The sequence below is a fragment of the Tursiops truncatus genome, chromosome 3 (assembly GCF_011762595.2).
Source record: "Tursiops truncatus isolate mTurTru1 chromosome 3, mTurTru1.mat.Y, whole genome shotgun sequence".
Classification (NCBI taxonomy): domain Eukaryota; kingdom Metazoa; phylum Chordata; class Mammalia; order Artiodactyla; family Delphinidae; genus Tursiops; species Tursiops truncatus.
This window is the reverse complement of record NC_047036.1, coordinates 89,661,620-89,671,450: the sequence shown is the minus strand read 5'-3', so window position 1 is coordinate 89,671,450 and position 9,831 is coordinate 89,661,620. Positions and strand designations below refer to the sequence as shown.

The following is a 9,831-nucleotide window of genomic DNA, read 5'->3' as shown; positions in this document are numbered from 1 at the left end:
TAGATAATCTTTGTTGTGGTGCCCGTTCTCTTTACAGTAAGATGTTTAGTAGCATTAAAGGCTTCTACACCCTAGAGCCATCTGAGGTAGACAGAATAATAGCTGCCCAAATATGCCCACATCCTAATCCCCAGAACCTATAAATATGTTACCTTTGCAAGATATGATGAAAGTGATGGGATGTTACTCTCAGGATCATCTTTCATTTTATAATATTCATCTTAACAGACTGGGGGGGAGAGATTCTTCTACTGGCTTTGAAAAGTAAGTAGCCAAATGTTGAACTGCCCATAGACTGGGTCACAAAGTAAGGAACCTCATATGACCTCTAGGACCTGACATCATTCTCCAGATGACAGCCAATAATAAGCCAAATAAGTTTGGAAGCAGATTCTTCCCTAACGGAGCCTCCAGATGAGAACACATCCTGACAATACATTGCAGCCTTGTTGAGATGGCAGAGAACCAACATAAGCAATGCCTACAATCTTGACCCATGGAAACTGTGAGATAATAAATGTGTGTTGTTTTAATTCATGAAGTTTGTGGTAATTTGTTATGCAACATCGAAAACTAACACACCACGACCATGAATGAGACATGGCTTAAAGCTATCAATGGTAGTTCTGGCAGGGAAAGCAACTCAGTATCCAGAGTAAGTATCTATTCCAATGAGAACAATGTACTGCCCTTTCCATGATATAAATGGTCCTGTACAACCAGCTGACTGGCTGTCCTGGAGAACAGTGTCCTAACAGGGGCTCAGTGTTAGTCTGCTGTTGACAGGCTACACACTCAGCAGTGGCTGAAGCCCAATCAGCCTTGGTGAGTGGAAACCCATATTGCTGAGTCTAAGGATAACCTCTAACCTTAACAATATGGACACTGTGTGAGCCCACTGGGCAAGGATGGGTGGTTGAGGAAAGGGGCCTGACTGATATCCTTAGGACAGATCATGTGGCTTTACACAAAAACAGTGATTTTATTATCTCTTACTGTTGCTTTTTGTCAGGAATCTGGTAAGAACTTTGCTTCTTATTTGGGGTCTCTCATGGGGTTTCAGTCAATGTCAGCCAGGGCTCTATTCATCTGAAGGATTGACTGGGTCTGTAGTGCCCACTTCAAAGATGGCTCACTCACGTAGCTGGCAATTGAGTCCTGACTCTGACCCTTAGTACCCATATTATCTGGGGACAGTTGCTCAAATTCTGTGAGCTCCAGTCTGCTTGGCTATCAAATAGAGATAGTAATATTTAATGTGTAAGGTTGATTTGGGAATCAATGATCACATGTCAAAGCACCTGGCAAAACTTATACTCACCAAAGGACACTGTTCTATCATAGAGGAGAGAAATGGGAGCTAATATTGGGAGTATGACTAGGAGTTTGTTCTGGGGGAAGAAAATGATTTAAAAGGCCAAATTTAAACAATTATCAGAAGGGGCCTCAAGCATAAGAACCCAAACGGTCCCAGGAAGCATTCTCTATCCCCGCCCCCCCTTAACTCCTCAGAGTGCTTCCAGCCCCATTTCCATTCTAATGAAATACAGCATAATGGTCTAGCAGGAAGGGCTCAGCACAAAGGTCTGTCCATGCTTCCCAAGGGGTCAGTCTCCTTCTTTCCCAAAGATATACCAGAAATTTCTACATAGCTTTTTGCTCTACCTCACTCACTACTAGTGAAGTCCATGGTAAGGCATGCCTACCCCATGTAGAACTTATTGTTTCCAGTTAAACTGTTATACCTGTTGCCCTTCGTGCTCTCCTATCTCTGTCCCTTTGCTCATGCTGTTTCTTCCATCTTGAAACCCTCCCGTTCTTTTCTTGCTAGAAAATCTATACTTGCTTCAGGGTCCATATCAAACATCACTTCATCTTTAGAGTTTTCCCTGAGAGATTTCTCTTTCTTTGGATACTCTTAGCATATTATGCCTATATCAAAGTCTTATCAATGAAAACAAATGTTGCCTGCCATATCAGTAAACAAAGGATGCTGCCACCGTCAAGCCATCACATTACACCCACCCCCGACAGTGAGCCCTAAAGGAACTCAGGATAGAAACAGGATGCCCACCATCTAGCAGTCAGCTGCTGCAGCCACCCCTAATGACAGTGCATCCTGAGAAGACTCAGGATGAGAAAGCACAGAATACTGGCCCCAGATAGCTCAGGTGCATATCAAAGGAATGACTTCAGTGAGCCCAGCCTCTTGCATCTTCCCATACATAGAAAAGCACTAAATTCCTTAACTTGAGATATCTGGTTTTCTTTATTTTTCTTCTTTATTTTTTTAACATCTTTATTGGAGTATATAATTAACAGTAATCTTTTGAAGTTCCGACTACCTGGTCTTTGTTGCAAAAACTCCTATTTCTCCTGGCTCCTCCCTTACCTCTTCTAAGCAGTCTCTCAGAGCTATCTGAGACGCTGTGTCCTGGGCTTAAGTCCTCAGTTTTGTCTGCCAAATAAAACATGAAAAGATGCTCAACAGCACTAATTATTAGAGAAATGCAAATCAAAACTACAATGAGGTATCACCTCACACCAGTTAGAATGGGCATCGTCAGAAAATCTACAAACAATAAATGCTGGAGAGGGTGTGGAGAAAAGGGAACGCTCTTGCACTGTTGGTGGGAATGTAAATCGATACAGCCACTGTGGAGAACAGTATGGAGGTTCCTTAAAAAACTAAAAATAGAATTACTATATGACCCAGCAATCCCACTAGTGGGCATATACCCTGAGAAAACCATAATTCAAAAGGACACATGTACCCCAATGTTCACTGTAGCACTATTAACAATAGCCAGGTCATGGAAACAACCTAAATGTCCATTGACAGATGAACGGATAAAGATGTGGTACATATACCGAATGGAATATTACTCAGCCATAAAAAGAAATGAAACTGGGTCATTTGTAGAGATGTGGATGGACCTAGAGTCTGTAATACAGAGTGAAGTAAGTCAGAAAGAGAAAAAAATATCGTATATTAACACATATATGTGGAATCTGGAAAAATGGTACAGATGAACCTATCTGTAGGGCAGGAATAGAAAGGCAGACGTAGAGAACAGACGTGTGGACACGGGGGGGAAGGGGAGGGTGGGATGAATTGGGAGACTAGGTTTGACATATATACACTACCATATGTAAAATAAATAGCTAGTGGGAACCTGCTGTATAGCAGGGAACTCAGCTCAGTGCTCTGTGAAGGCCTAGATGGCTGAGATGGGGTAGGGGGAGGTCCAAGAGGGAGGGGATGTATGTATACATATAGCTGATTCACTTCATTGTACAGCAGAAACTAACACAACATTGCAAAGCAATTATACTCCAATAAAAAAATAAAAACATAATCCTCAGCTTTCAGGGTGTGTGTTTTCTTTTCAGTTGACAATCTTATCTCCCATTAGTCTAGAAGCCCCCTGAGGTGGTGACTATGTCTTTCATATTCTCCACAATTCCCTGCACAGCATGTTCTTCCTAATATATGTTCGAAATTTTATTTTGCATATTAGACTTTATTTCAAGAATTAATTCACATCTTTGCAGTAAACTGACATTCATCTTCAGTATGAAAACCACAATGCTAAATATTTGCATTCCCATGAAAGTAAACATTGAATGGGAAAAACTTTCTTTTTTTCTCTTTTTCTTGTCTTTGAAACATTTTTTTTTTCCTTTTTGTGTTAGAACCAAGAATGCATATTTAGTTTTCTGACTCTATTTAATGCCTAAAGCATTTTAGTAGAATCACAATAGTCCTGGAAGGAACTTTAAAGGGTGAAGTAAGGTACTCTCTTATTTCTTTTCTTTTTTTTTTTTGCGGTACGCGGGCCCCTCACTGTTGTGGCCTCTCCCGTCGCGGAGTACAGGCTCCGGACGCTCAGGCTCAGCGACCACGGCTCACGGGCCCAGCCGCTCCGCGGCATGTGAGATCTTCCCGGACCGGGGCACGAACCCGTGGTCCCCTGCATCGGCAGGTGGACTCTCAACCACTGCGCCACGAGGGAAGCCCCTGGTACTCTCTTATTTCTAAATGAGACTATAATCAACTCTCCCTAGAAAAGTGAATACATTTAGTCTCTTAAGAATTTGTTTTAGAAAAGAACTGGATTAGAAGGTAAGGTAGAGTAGGAAAACTCAGTCTTTCATCCCTGATTACCCCTCTGCTGTTCCAACAGTTCCTGTCTTTATAGTGATCATCTCTGTGAGGCCTTTTGTTGTTCTCAAGAAGAATATGCTTGGGCAGAATACAGATTTTTTTCTGATAATTTTGGTTGCTATTTCCCCCCTTCAAATTCAGAGAATGGCATTCCCTTTACAGTCTTTAAAATAGTCCCCATGGACCAGCACATTTGTCTCTAATAAGCATCAACTAGTAGGCTGCAGCAATTTTTCATTTGAGGTAAAGTCACTGCATAGAACAACCACTGAGGCAAAGCAAAATGTTAGAATGTGAGGACCTTAGGGCTTTAAGAGGTCTTCTGATTCATTCCTCCAACTTCATGTATGAACACACAATCCGTCACAAGGGAGACTCCTATGTTTCAAGATTTCAGGGGGAAAATCAAATCTCCATTGTTAACTGATTTCTAACTTCATTGGGTTATATGCCACAAGTCACTATGCTGTTTTCTGGTGGTAATGGTGGTGGTATGGTTTAATTTGGCTTAATTAAGTTAGATTTGTTTTGTTCCTTGCCAATATCTTGTTTAAATTATTTAATTAATCCTCAGCATTTACTTCCTGATTCAAGTCCATGATATCAATACTTGCTCAGAAATCACGCTTGTCCACTCTTTAACTATCTGGTTAACACCTTCTGATCTGCCTCTATATTGTCCTCACCCCCTCTTTGGGTACTACCAGAAGGCATAGTCAATATATAAGTGTGGGTGAATTTGCTACTGTACTTTTCTCCTTGTAAGTAATTCCAGCTTCATACTTTTACTGCATGTATCCTACCTGCTAATGTTCGCACCACAGATTTGTCAAAGTCTGGTCATGCTTCAAACTAGATTCAGATGTTACGATCTCAAGTGAATTAATTGCTCCCTCTCCTGTGTTCCAGTTGCTCTTCATACTTACCCCTATTAGATTACATATATTTTATTCTTATTTTTAGACATATATCTGTTTCTTATACCTATTAAAATATCAACAGTCAAGATAGCAACTGGGAAAATACCTGTTTAGGTCAAATGCTTAATTAATGTGAAAAAAACAAAGGATGCAAGAAAGAAAGAAAATTCATTTAGAACTGGAAGAGATCACAAAGATTATCAAGTTTAACCATATTTTACGAACAGGAAAAGTCAGACCATAAGAAATTAGGTGAGCCAAAGCCAGATGCCTAGTGAGAGCCTGTTGCAGACATTTTGAATCTGGGGGCACCAAGTACTTATTTCCCAGTTTATTTGGTAAGAGCACTCTGACTTTAGATCCTTGCCCTTACAGAACTTTTACTTGAACTCTTAAGGGAAGAGGAGATTTTCTATCTGCGAGTCTTGAGCCTGGGAAGATTAAGGACAGGAGCTATTGGCAGCCAACGTGTCACCATTTGGAGTGTGAGAATAAAGCCAACACTGAGCAGACAAAAGCTTGAAGAGAGATTGGGTGCGCTGATGCTTCTTAAATCCCTGCATCAAGACAGTCCTGTAGAACAAATACTTTTCCTTTTTTACTTAAGTTTGACTTGGGCTTTCTGACTTGGGTCCTAACTAAAATCATGAAGGGCTTGAACTTAGGTACAAGTCTTCTAACGCTTAACGTGTACTCTTTTCACTACCTCAGAATTGCCTGCTCCCCTCCCCAATACCTCTTTCCTTTTCCTTTATCGATCAAACAGCAAATCTTCTCTAGCAATTATGCCCTCAGGTAGGAAGCTTCCAACTTTTAAAGACAACCTTGGTATCTTTGCATGGCCCTGCACCTGATGGATGGAAGGATTACCTCACCATCCCTATGTAGCTAGATCCCTATTTATCCATCGCCAAAACATGTTTGCTATTTAAGAAATAAAAGTACAACCTCCAATATTCCCAGAGCCTTCAATCTCATTTCAAATGTGTTCCAGTTTCTATTTATTCAGAGTTGAAAACTAGAGCCCCAGGGAACGCTGAGTTCTGGTACATACATATGTATGATCTTATCAATGCAGAGGCAGAAATTCTATGTATCCAGAAAGCCCTGAGTCAGAGGTGGTTCCTAAATATTGTTGGAATTGATTTCCTCAGGTTGTTAAGGCGACTTTTGTGACCTTACCACTATAGCAGAAAGGGTCGCATTCGCTCAATGACTGATCTAGTGGCCATGTGGAAACACAGATAAAACTTTTGTCTTCCCTGGCTAGGATGGTAACAGCTAACCTAAACCAGAGAGACATCCCACATCCAGAAATCAGCACTGTACTCTGACATACAGTTAATATTTAAAAAATAAAATACAATTAAGTCTGCTAAAGTTTTCTGCTGAGCCTGGGAGAAACTTGCAACCACTGAAGAGGAGAGATGTGAGAAGCAATTTACATCATGGCAGTTTAAGATTCAAAAATATTTTACACCATAAGGTATATGCAGAATATTCATTCCAACATTGTAGGAGCAAGTGAATCAAAAGAGCCTAAGTTCCCACCAGTAGGAAGCTGGTTAAGTAAATTATGATACATACCTCCATGCACTTCTATAGAGATATTAAAATGAAGAAGACTGGCCTCTACATCCTAATATGAAATTGTCTCTAAGACACCTTTTTTTTTTTCTGGGGTAGGAGGATTTATTCTTTTGGCAGATCCTGTCAGTCATTATAGATATTGCTGCACTGTTAATAAAAAATATATGCTTCTCTGAAGAAAAGGAAATGAAAGGAATCCAAATCGGAAAAGAAGAAGTAAAGCTGTCACTGCTTGCAGATGACATGATACTATACATAGAGAATCCTAAAGATGCTACCAGAAAACTTCTAGAGCTAATCAATGAATTTGATAAAGTTGCAGGATACAAAATTAATGCCCAAAAATCTCTGGCATTCCTATACACTAATGATGAAAAATCTGAAAGTGAAATCAAGAAAACACTCCCATCTACCATTGCAACAAAAAGAATAAAATATCTAGGAATAAACCTACCTAAGGAGACAAAAGACTTGTATGCAGAAAAATATAAGACACTGATGAAAGAAATTAAAGATGATACAAATAGAAGGAGAGATACACTATGTTCTTGGATTGGAAGAATCAACATTGTGAAAATGAACCTACTACCCAAAGCAATCTACAGATTCAATGCAATCCCTATCAAACTTCCACTGGCATTTTTCACAGAACTAGAACAAAAAATTTCGCAATTTGTATGGAAACACAAAAGACCCCGAATAGCCAAAGCAATCTTGAGAATGAAAAACGGAGCTGGAGGAATCAGGCTCCTGGACTTCAGACTATACTACAAAGCCACAGTAATCAAGACAGTATGGTACTGGCACAAAAACAGAAAGATAGATCAATGGAACAGGATAGAAAGCCCAGAGATAAACCTATACACATATGGTCACCTTATCTTTGATAAAGGAGGCAGGAATGTACAGTAGAGAAAGGACAGCCTCTTCAATAAGTGGTGCTGGGAAAACTGGACAGGTACATGTAAAAGTATGAGATTAGCTCACTCCCTAACACCATACACAAAAATAAGCTCAAAATGGATTAAAGACCTAAATGTAAGGCCAAAAACCATCAAACTCTTAGAGGAAAACATAGGCAGAACACTCTATGACATAAATCACAGCAAGACCCTTTTAGACCCACCTCCTAGGGAAATGGAAATAAAAACAAAAATAAACAAATGGGACCTAATGAAACTTTAAAGCTTTGAACAGCAAAGGAAACCATAAACAAGACCAAAAGACAACCCTCAGAATGGGAGAAAATATTTGCAAATGAAGCAACTGACAAAAGATTAATCTCCAAAATTTATAAGCAGCTCATGCAGCTCAATAACAAAAAAACAAACAACCCAATCCAAAAATGGGCAGAAGACCTAAATAGACATTTCTCCAAAGAAGATATACAGATTGCCAACAAACACATGAAAGAATGCTCAACATCATTAATCATTAAAGAAATGCAAATCAAAACTACAATGAGATATCATCTCACACCAGTCAGAATGGCCATCATCAAAAAATCTAGAAACAATAAATGCTGGGGAGGGTGTGGAGAAAAGGAAACACTCTTGCACTGCTGGTGGGAATGTGAATTGGTTCAGCCACTATGGAGAACAGTATGGAGGTTCCTTAAAAAACTAAAAATAGAACTACCATATGACCCAGCAATCCCACTACTGGGCATATACCCTGAGAAAACCAAAACTCAAAAAGAGTCATGTACCAAAATGTTCATTGCAGCTCTATTTACAATAGCCCGGAGATGGAAACAACCTAAGTGCCCATCATCGGACGAATGGGTAAAGAAGATGTGGCACATATATACAATGGAATGTTACTCAGCCATAAAAAGAAACGAAATTGAGCTATTTGTAGTGAGGTGGATAGACCTAGAGTCTGTCATACAGAGTGAAGTAAGTCAGAAAGAGAAAGACAAATACCGTATGCTAACACATATATATGGAATTTAAGGGAAAAAAATGTCATGAGGAACCTAGGGGTAAGACAGGAATAAAGACACAGACCTACTAGAGAACGGACTTGAGGATATGGGGAGGGGGAAGGGTGAGCTGTGACAAAGCGAGAGAGAGGCATGGACATATATACACTACCAAACGTAAGGTAGATAGCTAGTGGGAAGCAGCCACATAGCACAGGGAGATCAGCTCAGTGCTTTGTGACTGCCTGGAGGGGTGGGATAGGGAGGGTGGAGGGAGGGAGATGCAAGAGGGAAGAGATATGGGAACATATGTATATGTATAACTGATTCACTTTGTTATAAAGCAGAAACTAACACATCATTTTAAAGCAATTATACCCCAATAAAGATGTTAATATATATATATGCTTCTCTGTAAAGCATTAAAAAAAAAATCCAAGGTCTCAGCTCAAGTATCTCCAAATACATTGTTGTCCATTCCCTGACCTTTCCGTATGTTATTTCTTGGTTGTTTTCCAGATCAATGCCATTTCTCTGTGAGCTTCTGTGGTGCAAGCTTTTTTGTAGGGTCGGATTTCTTCAGAGCCAAACCCTGGGATCCACATGTTCCACTGGCGTTCTAGATGCAGCTGGACATCTTTCACCTCCAGGGTGCTGGACTTGCGATGCCGAGCAAGCTGGTAGGCTGCTGTCACCACGCTCTCGATAAAATCATCAGCAATCTGCAGTAGCATCTCCTCCACATCTTCATCCACTTGCTCATCAGGATCCACTTCTCTTACTAAGTCTTGTAACTTCTTCTTGGTCAACACCTGATTGTTTTCAGGGCTGAGACACTCTACCGTCCCAGTAGCGCCTGGGATCTTTACCACTGTAGGGCTATTGGCCATGGAGCCTTGTGGAGGGGTGCTAGCTGGTTCCGGTTTTAATGATGAGAAACTGGACAGGTTGACTGGGGCTGAGGGGCCAAACTGGTTCATAATCTAACGCCCTTTGGACTTCAGCTCATAGAGCTTATCGAGATCTTGTTTCGTTTTGGAGCTATGAGGACCAAGCCCAAAGGCAGCAGCGTCTATCTCCCCATGGTATGCAGAGACTGCCCCAGTGAAGCGCTCATCTCAGCGGGCAGTCCGACTGCTCGGCCCTCCCCAAGTAAGACATCTTTTTTTTTTTTTTTCTTTTGCAGTACGCGGGCCTCTCACTGTTGTGGCCTCTCTTGTTGCGGAGCA

General features: G+C 40.7%; 1 pseudogene; it reads right to left on the bottom strand.

Annotated features, from left to right (window-relative positions):
• Positions 1-9,099: 9,099 nt before the first annotated feature.
• On the bottom strand, positions 9,100-9,597 carry LOC101332563 (transcription initiation factor TFIID subunit 12 pseudogene; annotated as a pseudogene).
• Positions 9,598-9,831: the final 234 nt, after the last annotated feature.